The sequence below is a fragment of the Carlito syrichta genome, unplaced genomic scaffold, assembly GCF_000164805.1.
Source record: "Carlito syrichta isolate Samal-C Ts95f unplaced genomic scaffold, Tarsius_syrichta-2.0.1 Scaffold308910, whole genome shotgun sequence".
In the NCBI taxonomy this organism is placed as follows: domain Eukaryota; kingdom Metazoa; phylum Chordata; class Mammalia; order Primates; family Tarsiidae; genus Carlito; species Carlito syrichta.
In genome coordinates, this window is record NW_007253006.1 from 1,255,178 (window position 1) to 1,267,176 (window position 11,999).

The following is an 11,999-nucleotide window of genomic DNA, read 5'->3' on the forward strand; positions in this document are numbered from 1 at the left end:
ATGGTTGGTTCTATGTTTTTGTTATTGTGAATAGAGCTGCAACAAACATGTGTGTACAGGTATCTTTTCTGTTGAATGATTTGAGTTCCTCCGGTTATATTCCCAGTAGGGGGATTGCTGGGTCATATGGAAGGTCAATTTCTAGTTCTTTCAGAAATCGCCACACTGTCTTCCAAAGAGGTTGCACTAGTTTGCATTACCACCAGCAGTGTAGAAACATTCCTTTTTCTCTGCATCTTCACCGGCATCTGTTGTTGTTTGTTTTATTAATGATGGCCATTCTCACTGGAGTTAGAAAGTATCTCAATGTGGTATTGATTTGCACCTCTCTGATGATTAGTGAGGCTGAGCACTTTTTCATGTGTCTGTTAGCTGCCTACATATCTTCTTTTGAGAAGTGTCTATTCATGTCTAAATAAATTTTTTAAAGGAATGCCTAATTTTACAGAAATTCTTCTTCTTCATAAAATTTTATCTCACTCCCTCATCTCCTATCCTGAAGAATGTACAATTTTTTTCATGCTAAATCTGAACTCTCAAAATGTATTCCAAGCAAAGAAATCTCTGTATGCTAAAATCACAAACAAAAACATAAAGATTAACCTGTGGTATATGCATGTGTGCATATATATGTACATATGTGTCTGTGTTTATTTTTATACTGATTGGAATCCTCTAGAATTTCAAAATCACATCCATCATGATTTAAGGGTGTGCTTTCTCTGTTTCCTTCTTGGCTATCTCTTCCCTTCCAAAACAGTTCAATATAGCCATAGCACAAGTTTAATGGGAAAAGTGAGAAGTTTTTGAATAGTTTCATTGTTGTTGTTCTTGTTATTTTATTTTGATGACTGGATAATACATATTGCTCCTTGCTCAGGTCACTCCCTGAGGTATAGGCTTTTGGCTAAACCGGCATCTCTGTTCCCTAATTTTTCCAGATGCTCCCCTGGGACTGGTATTGCCTTGAAAACCAGAATAATTCTTACCAGCCCTTGTTTTTTGGATTCTCACATGATTGCTCAACGACTTACCAGGAGCTCCATTCTCTTCATTTTTGGTAGGAATTGCTACACTGAAGCAAAGTTCTCTTCATGGCTGCACAAGAACTGAAGTTGTTTTTTTAGGGGTTTCTGGAGCATTTCATTGTAACTTAACAGCGTTCCTACAGGGCCACAACCACAGCTACATTTATGTTACTATTACATGATAAAGCAATACTTGCTCCTGGTGGCTTTGCGGCACTTGGGGAAGAAACTGGATAGTCATCTGGTTGAGAACATCCTTCTGAGCAGTAGAATCTTCCATGAGATCCTTCTCTTGCTGACTTGAGCTTAACACAGGAAGCTCAGCTGCACATGGATGACTGGCACTCATATTGAGTTGCTGGGCAGAAGTGCAGTCTTTCTGCTCCTCCTCTGTAGACACTGGGCCACTAATTCTCAACTCTTCATTATTCTTTTATTTGTAGATACCTTTAACAACATCAGACATCTTATTCTCCAAAATGAGTTCACCAGGTATTCTTGATGAAGTTCCAGGTAAAGGAGGAAAATTTGAGGAAAGTCAAACTGTGGTGTTAAAGCCTTTGCTTCAGCTGTTGAAAGATGGGGTTTGGGGATTCTGTTATCTTCTTGTCTTCTTCAACCACTGAAAAGAGTTCTGCCTCTAACATAGTCCCCATTCTGTTTAATCTGCAAAGTAGGAGTCTTCTTTGGAAGGTAAATTTGCTCCTGATATTCTGTATCTGTACAGTTATGTCATTCAGTTGGAAAGTTCTTTGAACTAAGTCTGTTTCATGGTCCATACCACAATGACATAGAGCCCTCTAATGGATATTCTGAACCACTGGATGACCTAAAATGAGACTTTACATGAATTTTTGGAATGGTTGACCCATATTCATAGCAACAGCATTTGTTTTATAAGATCCTGTTGAATTAAAGCCAATCACAAAACAGCCATTGGGAAAGGGAGCCAGTGGTATTTCAAAGTAAGGTGCAGGATTTGGAGACCAAGACTGAGACACAGTACTATAATCCAAGTATTATGGGTGAGTATTATCTACAGTCTGCACAAAAGACTGATGAGGCATATTGTGCTTGAGCTTGAATGAGCTGATTATACATACTAGAATCTGTTAACTGGTAGTCATTCTCAGCAAAAAATGTATGATGGCTTTTATCCTTGCCATGCCTGGCTTACACTAAAGTGTTCTAACGTCTTCTCTTAAGTATTTAAAAGCCTGTTGTGCATCTGTGTCTGGCTTGAAAGTGATATGCCAGTTGCTACTGTGTGCAAACTCACAGCTTATGACTTTGGAGAAGTTTTCATTTTTAAAAAAAAGCTTTCACTTTCCCTATGGGTGTTGTTTCAGGAATCTCTCTAAGAATCACAATACAATGCTTATGACTTGGTCTCACTTTCTTACCCTTCTCATTAACGTGAACCACAGTTTCACAGGTGAAGATCTCAACACGTCAAGAATTAGATCAGAATTAGATCTTTTTTATTTCTTTCATATTGGCAGCTGTCCAAATTGGGACAAGTTGACCACTATTCATTTGAGATGCCAAGTAAAGATTCTTTGACAAATTTTCTTGTGAGAAATAATTCTAATTATTTCCTCAGGCATTCTTTTAGATTTTTTCCATACAAACTGCTGAATTGCTTTCTCCAGAATGTCATATACTTGGTAACTCAGATCTTCTGCTCCTAAAATCAATCTATCAGCTGATTTGTCAATGCCTGTAGTACTTTATGTGATTTTACAAGATGAAGAATACATTACTTCATATTTCTTTCATATATCTTCTGTCAACTCTATATTACCCTCAGGATAAGATGCTGATTTAGCTGCTGTTTCATGACAAGAGCTTTCCATTCCATGAGTTACTGGGGCGGCATCAGTATTTCCAGGAGGAATTTCCTGCCATACTTTGGTATCAGGATTTAAACCAATTCCCTTAGATGATACTTGCACCTCAAAAAGCAGCATGTCTTCCTCCACCTGGCCCAATCATTCTCACCACCATAACTGCAACTGGCTTACAGGTCCATGCCCCGATTGCTAGGATTAGGTCACACCTAGCATCCTTGTCCCTCTACCCAGGAGTGGATCCCAAATTTTTTAAATGTATAATTAGCAAGCTAATCATTTTAAAAGGATAAGGATAGAATCACTCCACATTATTAATTGCATAAAATGTAGTGGCTAATAGAGACATCTTAGATTCATAAAAATGATATCAAATATCAGGAGTTTGGAAATACAGAAGACATGCCAAGAGTTCCCATCACACCCTTTAGAGGCAATGAAAGAATATTGTGTTTCTTGATCTACAGTATGTCTCTAAATTACGTAATTTAAATCTCTAAACATTTGTAAAGTACACCAAGTTTCCTAGGTTCCTAATTTAGTGCATTCTGTTGCTTACAAGAGACTGGAGGATGAAATAAAGGAAATTATCTTAGTGCCTAGGTAGTATGAACTGAACTGTGTCTCCCCCAAATTCACATGTTGAATCCCTAACCTCCAGTACCTCAGAATGTGTCTGTATTTGAACTTAGGATATTTAAAGAGGTAATTAAGTTAAAATGTGGTCATTAGGGTGGGTTCTAATTCAATATGAATGGTGTGAGGAGGAAGATAGAATACAGACACAAAGAGGGAAGACCATGTGAATACACAGTAAAAAGGCATGACTTACAAACAAGGAGTGAGAATTCAGAAGAAACCAACCCTGTTGACACCTTGATCTCAGACTTCTAGCCTCCAGAATGGTGAGACAATGAACCTCTGTTGTTTAAGATACCTAGCCTGCGAAGCTTTACTAAGGCAATCCTGGCAAATTAATATACCTGGTAAGAAGTCAATGCTTTGTTTTTGAGGAAAATAAACTATAGAAGGGATTATTCTAAATCAGAAGAATCTCTCTATAGGAAAAGGAAATTATTTCCAAATCAAGGATCCCTGTTTTCCTGTCTTCCTCATATCTTCTCCCCATCTTTTTTTTTCTCATGTCAGAACCAGGACCCAGAACTCCCATCGTGATAGATCTACATTCACTTTGTAATCACAGGCAGTTCTCATTCTCGGGGCTTACACAGAAGGCCTCACATTGTCTTCAGCTTCCACCTTACTCCAAGCAAGCAAAATTCTATTTCCTTATTGTTATGTGACCTTTGTTAAAAATGTTTATCAAAGACAAAAAATAAAATAAAATAAGGCAGTTTTTTTTTTTTTAAGACCAACTGAGATACACATTCCTTTCCCACTGGGTCTTTAGCCCCTTTCTGTTCAAGCAATCACCTACTGTTGTTCTGCCATCTTTGCTATTAATATTTTTACAATTATGTTTTATAACATTTTACAAATATATAAATAGATATCTTCTCAACCCCAGTTCTCCTACTGATCCTCCTTTTTCTCCCTAGTCACCACCTTTTTCCCCCTAGTTCTGTGATAATATTGTTTGTTCTTGTGACTTTACCATAAATAGATTCCTTATATATCACTGAAGGGGCCTTTAAAATTGTATTGGCATGGGTCCTTAAGAATGGTTCCCCTTTTTGTGAAGCTGAAGGCCAGTATATCAACACATTGCCCCCTCATCATTAGGGCAAGGCTCTGTTGTATCTAAGTATCCACAAGCAAATAGAAAGACTACCTCTTCCAGGGTTTGTAATGACTCTCAGAGTTCAAGCCACAGGAAGGATAATCAGATCAAGTTAGTTAACACTGAGCTCACAGGTGCTCACATATGCACAGCATTACACAGAGGAGACAATAATAGAAAAATCAATTCAAACTGCATGACATGATTGAGAGACACAGTGTTCTGTGGTGTAATCCTAGTAGATTTTCCTTTTGACTGTGTGTTGAGATAGCTGTTGCTTTCTGTATTTACAATTATATATTAGAGAATGTCATTAATTTTTTTATTTTTTAAATATTTTCTTATAAGTTGACAAATTATCTTTGTATATATTTACGGGGTACAAAGTGGTGTAATTATATATGTATGGAGTTTTCAAATTAATTCAAATAATTAATATTTTCATCACCTTAAATACTTATTTTATGTCATGGGTATCACCGATATTTTAATTTTTTTAGTAAAACTGTTTGAAACACTGTAAGACAGCCAACTCACAGCTACCTCAAGTATGGAACACTATATATGCAAGGGGTTAATGTGCACAGCATGGAATGAAAATTCAAGTCAGGTGCCCAATTGATACTATCATTCTTGTTATTTGAAACTGACTCAACATTTTTTCTCCAAGTTTTTTCACTTTTTAAAAAACATTATGTTAAGAAAAATCAGAATCAGCCTGTAAAAGAAAGCAAAACATTAAAGAGATTTTCTAACATCACAAAGATTTGAACCCAGAGCCTTCTGTCTCTAAACTGATTACAATTATTTATAATCAAGGAACAGCAAAGAATAGAAGCCTTCGCTATTGGATTTTACATTATCAGACATGTTTTAAGTTCTCAAATTCAAGAATTTTGTACTTGATAGGGTCAAGTGAAAATAGTTTTTGTGACCAAAAAACTAATAAATAAATAAAGTTGAATTATATGCCACTTGAGTCAAAAGTGAAAGAATTAAAGATGCCATTATGAAGAAAATGGGGAGAGAATTTATGAATGCTGTTGTGACTGCAAAATAGTAGAAACAGTGACCCGACTTTTAGTAAGTTTGCCTTAGTGTTGACAAAAATACTGAGCCGCCACCTCAGTCTGATTTATGCTTGTGTACATGTTTAGTGCGTGTGCACACACACACACACACACACAAACACACACACACACACAGCCCATGAATCAGATTCTAATTTGTTTAGTCTACAACTATTGGACAAAATCACTTACTAGGATTTTTGTCTTTCTCTGTGTCTTATTAAAAAGATACTTTTACCTAAAATTACCTCTTTCCCAAAGGAAAATTCTCATGGAAAAGAAAAGGAAGCTTTTTGTAATGCTTGAACTGGTATGTCTACAACCAAGATTAGCCAATATAATTGGGAAATCTCTGGAGATGAGGGGGCTTGGCCTGAAGTTTTCTTTGGGGACAGAAATATTTAAGACAAAAAATTTTCAAATTAAAAAAAAAAGACATACTTTAATGAGAAACTTCTACCCACATAAAAACAACCTCCAGGGGCTTTGTTGAAAACTGTTAAGATAAAATATATCCCACATCTTACTCTTTGCAGAAAGGCTTATTATGTTCTCTCCCATTAACTTTCTCCTCGGGGTATTTCTGATGTCTGCAAAACATATTATAGCCATTTCCTGCTGAATGGTTTTGCAGTGCTGTCACTGAATTAAACTCAAGAAATGACTAAAACTGTGGACAATGAAGGACTTAAATGAGGGGGCCATTAAATAATAGATAAGAAGGTAAACAAAAATATCCACCTAATCCCATTATGAGGTAGAGCCAGAGAGAAGCTGAGCATGGAACCTGGGTCTTTCTGAGAACTTCTCTTCAGAGGAAACTGTTCACCCTGCTGACCAAAACCCAAATTAGCCTTTCCCTTGCCAAATGTCACTGTGCCCTGTCTCCTTTCTCAATCGATCTATTAACTTTTTTCCTCAAAATGCTGAAGATTCTGCACTCTAAAAAGCAAGTGTTCCCAGCCAGGGCAACAGAGGTCAGTGGGGGGTGAATCCTGAGTGTTTCACGTTCATATATGTCCTTTACTCTCTAATTTGACTGCAGAGAGAGTGAGTCTGTCTCCAAGGGAGAAAGAAACAGAAGAAATTGAGGGAATGTGACTGAGAAGACCAGGGTATGACTCTAGGACCTGTCTCCTTTACCCACCTATAACGATTAGCCTACCCACTGTGACCTCATCTACATGTTTTGAGAGTCAGTCCTATGCTGTTTAGTCACTGTACTCAGAAAGAGTACAAGATCCCACACCCGTCCCCCACCTAATTAGGAGTGCAAACCAGGCTCTTCCGTAAGACCATAGTTTAAAAAAAAAAAAAACCTCTTCTTATGATTTATAAAAAGTATTATGATCATATTTAGGGACATACAGAAATTGGAAAGAAAAAAATACTGTCCATAATCTAATGAACCTAACATGACATGCATTTTATAGGGAAAAGCTGAAAGCAGGAGGGACTTTGGCCTGGCTTTCCATTGGCACTCTGGATGATGCTTCACTGGGTACCAAGGTAGTAACCTAGTATTGCCAGGGAGTCAGGCAGAGAGACAGCCTAGGTTAGTAACTGCATATGAAGAGTAAGGGGCAGATGTGCCTGCCTGCCCTCAGCTGAGGAAAGGTTGAGACTCAGATTGGGCAGTTCCCTTATACTGATTCTCAGACATGGCTTGACCGTGAAGCTGAAGGCTACAAGGAAAGTTGTACCTATGCCAAGGACTGAATGAGGGGGGTAGGGGTCACTAGCAGACCTCAGACTCAGAAGATTCACAGCTTTAGCCTGAACGGAGGCAATACTGAGTCAGCCACCAGAACTTGGTTGTGCCCAAAGAGCCTACCATAATTTCACCACCTAAAACTTCAGCATCAGATGATAGCAGAATGTCCAGAGAAAAGGATCATCGACAGAGTCCAAAAGAAGCAGAGTACAGAACAAAGCCATATGCATGTGCTTCCAGGGTCTTCTGACAACCATAAGGATGCATTTACTCCCTCCCCCCAAACCCAGATGCCATCTTGGTGAGGACCAAAGAGAGGGGTAAGGATGTGAATGACTGAGAATTTATTCCAAAGAGACTGAGCTAAACTAACCATATGAGAATACATTTAGATTTCTACTTTACCCACAGGGCAGAAAGAGCATGAAGAGATGGCAGGATAAACACTCAAGAGAAAGATTAAATAGGTTACAGGAAAAAAGAAAAGGGCAGTTATATTTCCTTTGCACATCTGAATGCAGCATAAGGATATTTTCTACTTCTCTTTATACCATTTCAAAATTATCCTCAGAAGTAAAGCTTTTTCCATACTTTTTGGTTCTTTCTTCAAAGTGGATTCCCAGAAGGGCTATAATTAGGTTTAAAGTTTTAAAGTATCTTGCTATATACTGCCATATTGCTTTCCAAAAGAAACACAGCAATTTTGACCCTTCAAAGCAAAATATGTGAGAGTAACTGATACTCTTTGTTCTACTTTCTAAGAACTCCCTTACATTTCCAGGAAAGAAACTAAAGATGGGATATGCAATAAGCTCAGGGAAATATATCCCAAATCACCTGCATTCTGAGTGAAGATTTGAACTCTGGTCTGTTTCAAGGCCCCTGAGTCAGATTGACTGTAGTCCTAGAGACCTCACTTGCAAGATGTGTGAATTTGGCAAATAACTTACACTTTTTGTGCTTTTTCCTTCATATATAAATGGGGATTAAAATATCTACTTCATGAAGTCATTGTGAGGATTAAATGAAATGCATTTAGAAATCACACATTATATAGCACCTAGCAAATTCTCAATAAATAGTAAATATTTTATTTTTGGATTAGAAAGTCTTTCATGCCTTGCCCATCTTTATTCCCTTAGGACTAGTAAAATGCTAAGCCCATGGTGATATCTAATAAACATTTGTTTAACAAATGGTTGAACGAATATATGCATATATTTTCCTGCTCAAAACACATTTGCCTACAGGGCAGAAAGAACTCCACCAGGCAAATTTTGTGAATTTCATGATGCAAAGCCTCAAGGTAGCAAGTGTCAGGAGCTCCTCCAGACTCACAGACAAGGACAGAAAGCAGCCCCACAGGATGCCGATAAGCCAATGAGAAAAAGGGGGCAGAGCAACATAGGACATCAGGACAAAACTTTAGAGATGTGCTGTATGGGGAGATTCAATCAAGAATACAGAAAAGATGTAGCAGATGGCAGACAGGAGAAGGTACGCTTTTTTCCACAGCTGACATGGACATACAACAGTGTTTTTATGCAATCAACTGACCTAAATATTAACATTCCTGGTAGTCAGGAAATCTCAGTGAAGATTTGAACAGCATAAAGCAACATACCAGAGGCCTAGAATAGAAGTAAATTGTCTCTGGAGAGAACAGATAGGAACTCTGAAAAGCACTCACTGAAAAAAACAACAGGATATATTATTTTTAATGTTCACTGTCACCTTAAGGAAAATTAAAATGCTGCCTTGGGGCAGACAGGAACCCATACTGTGACCAGGTATTACTGGCTCTGTCCTTTTCCCTTCAAAAAGTGTGATTAGCTCCAGATGGGGCATTCATAAAGGTAAGTATGATCACTCTCATTGCTAAGGTTTTCTCTGGCCCTCAGACTATGGATTACCTATAACAACCATGTCCATGTCCACTTAATAGATATCTCCCTCTTCCACCAGAGCCCAGAAAGTCAATGAGGCTATGGTAGGCTGAATAATGGGCCCAAAGATTTTCAGGCCCTAATCCCTGGAACCTGTGACTATTACTTTACATGGCAAAAGGGACTTTGCAAATGTAGTTAAGGATCTTGAAGTGGGTGATCATTCTGAAATGTCTGAGTGGAATATAATCACAAACATCCTTAGAAGAGGGAGGCAGAGGGAAATTTGACAATCGAAGAGAAGGCAATATGACAATGGAAGCAGAGACTGGGTCAAGGCAATCACAAATCAAGGAGTGCTTAGTAGAAACTGAAGAAGCAGGAAGAGATTCTCCCCTATGTTAGGTCAAAAAAAACAAGTGGGTAGGAAAAGAGACAGGAGATGGGTGGCTCAACAGCAACACAGGTTTATTCCAAGGTGGAGAACTTGCGGAGGGGATTCCAGAAAACTGAAGCCTTACAGGCTAGGGCAGTTACAGGACTTGAGGAGAAATTTTTGCGGTTAGTATTGCCAGGGGATAACTAAGGCTTGTGGTTAAGTAAGCTAAGTAAGTTAAGAGGTTGTGCTAGATGACAGGCAGGATGCTACATATGGCAGGATGTTTCTACAGTCTGAGTTTTCCATCCCAGGGTAGCTAGCAAGATAGGAGAGGGTGGGGAAGTGGTATTTAAGGTGGTGTTACCTGGGCTAATACCTGGAGGCTCCAGAAGGAACAAGCTCTGCCATTACCTTGATTTTTAGCCCCACAAAACTATTTTTGAACTTATGACCTCCAGAGCTGTAGGAGAGTACATTTCTATTGTTTTAAGTCACTTATTTGTGGTAATTTGTTACAATGGCCCTAGAACACTGATACAGAGACCAGTTCAGGCTGTCCTTTCCAGTGCACTCTAATCCTTTCATTTCTTACCAGTCCCACATGTTCATCCACAAAGTACCCATCTGAAGAGGCCACCCATCTGCATAGGACAAGATGTAGTACAGGTAACATCACCAGTCACTCTAGTTGGGACATTAAGTTGGGCCTCACAAGAGAAGGCATGTCTGGACTCAGTCTTCAGTCCTGGACTTTCCACCCCCCTTCCTCCTGAAAGAGATTTTTGTCCCTTTTCTCACTCTTGTCTTGGTGAAAGGGTGTAAGCTCACTTCCAACCCATTACAATGTGCCAGAGGTGGCTCTAGTTCTGTTAGCAGGAATACGAATCGAGGTGAGGCTTCTATTTCTACCTGACTCCCCACTAAGGAGAGCAGCAGGTTATCACAGGGGGTTGCCCTATTCATCAATGAAAAAACACACCTCCTAAGACAAACCATTTTTTTCTGGGACAAGCCAGTCTAATACCAGAGTTTGCAACATGGAAGCCTGTGGCCAAATATGTTTTGTTTGACCTGAATATTGCTGGAACACATAGAATTTTGTTGTTGTTTTTAATTGGCCACCAATATTTAAAGATCCAAGTTCCCAACTTCTTTTAAACATCCAGAAGATATACATCACTGAGCCTGGATTTACTTCAGCACCAGATGGAACCAAGTTCAGCTGCCCCCTTTAGACAAGCATAAGGTCTCCATTCTCCACTTCACAGCCTCCACCACCCCCTACTGCCTCTGAAATGCTGACATTTCACTCACTGTGTGGGGCCACCAGAATGAGGAACTTGACTCTGGTCTTCTTCTTGAGGCACAACAGACCTTCCATTACTGTTCTGTGTGTGTCTAGCTCTGTCCTTCTAAGGCCTGGAAACACTGGATAGAAATTTCACCAGTTCTTTCTAGCTACTCTTCATTGAATAGCATAAGCCTCCCAATTACTTTCCTTTGGTTCTGGGTCTTCTGTGTATAATAGGAAAAAGAAGCTGAGGAAAGTCAGACTTGGCCAAGGGGAATTCCTCCAGTCAAATGATACACACACACACACACACACACACACACACACACATAATCCAAAAGGCAGGAAATGGGAAAGAGTAGAATCCAAAGACCAGTGTTTCTTCTTAGCTTTGGAAAAACCATAGTTCCTTCCACAAATGCTTAGGGTCGTCATCATTCTGGCAGTTTACAAGGGCCTCCATGGACTCTGGAGACAATGAAGTAACTGTTACTTGAGCAGAGGTTCCAATCACATCTTCCAATCTGTGGCTTCCTCTGTGTGATTATTTCTGCCCCCAGCTTCCAAGTCTCACCAGCCACCTTGATTCCTTCTCTGAAACTGAGTTCACTGGACAGTCATAGCCCAGGAATCCTAAGGAAATACATTTGCAACAAAAATTTAATTTTATTATAGCTTTCTTTCTACAGTTTTACTACTTTGATATATTAAAATATGACATTCTGTTTTTTACTTGGCTTTCCATAATGAAAAGCAAATTTGAACATTTGTAATAAACCATCTAATTTTTTTTGTAAATTGCCTGTTTGTGGCTTTCATACATTTTTCTTTTTTCACTTAACAGCACTTTTTATTTTATTTTTATGAGTTATAAGCTTTAATTAATCAAATAATATAATGATAAAATATATAAAGAAAAAACAAATATAAAATGAAAAGAAATATAGTTGTCCAAGGTTTACATTTTTCTGTTATACCCCATTTCTTCACAAAGTTGTAAAGTTTCTTTATAAATTAAGTATAAAACTTTGTTGTATTTT

General features: G+C 38.5%; 1 pseudogene; it reads right to left on the reverse strand.

Annotated features, from left to right (window-relative positions):
• Nucleotides 1-876: 876 nt before the first annotated feature.
• Nucleotides 877-2,998, reverse strand: LOC103268802 (annotated as a pseudogene).
• Nucleotides 2,999-11,999: the final 9,001 nt, after the last annotated feature.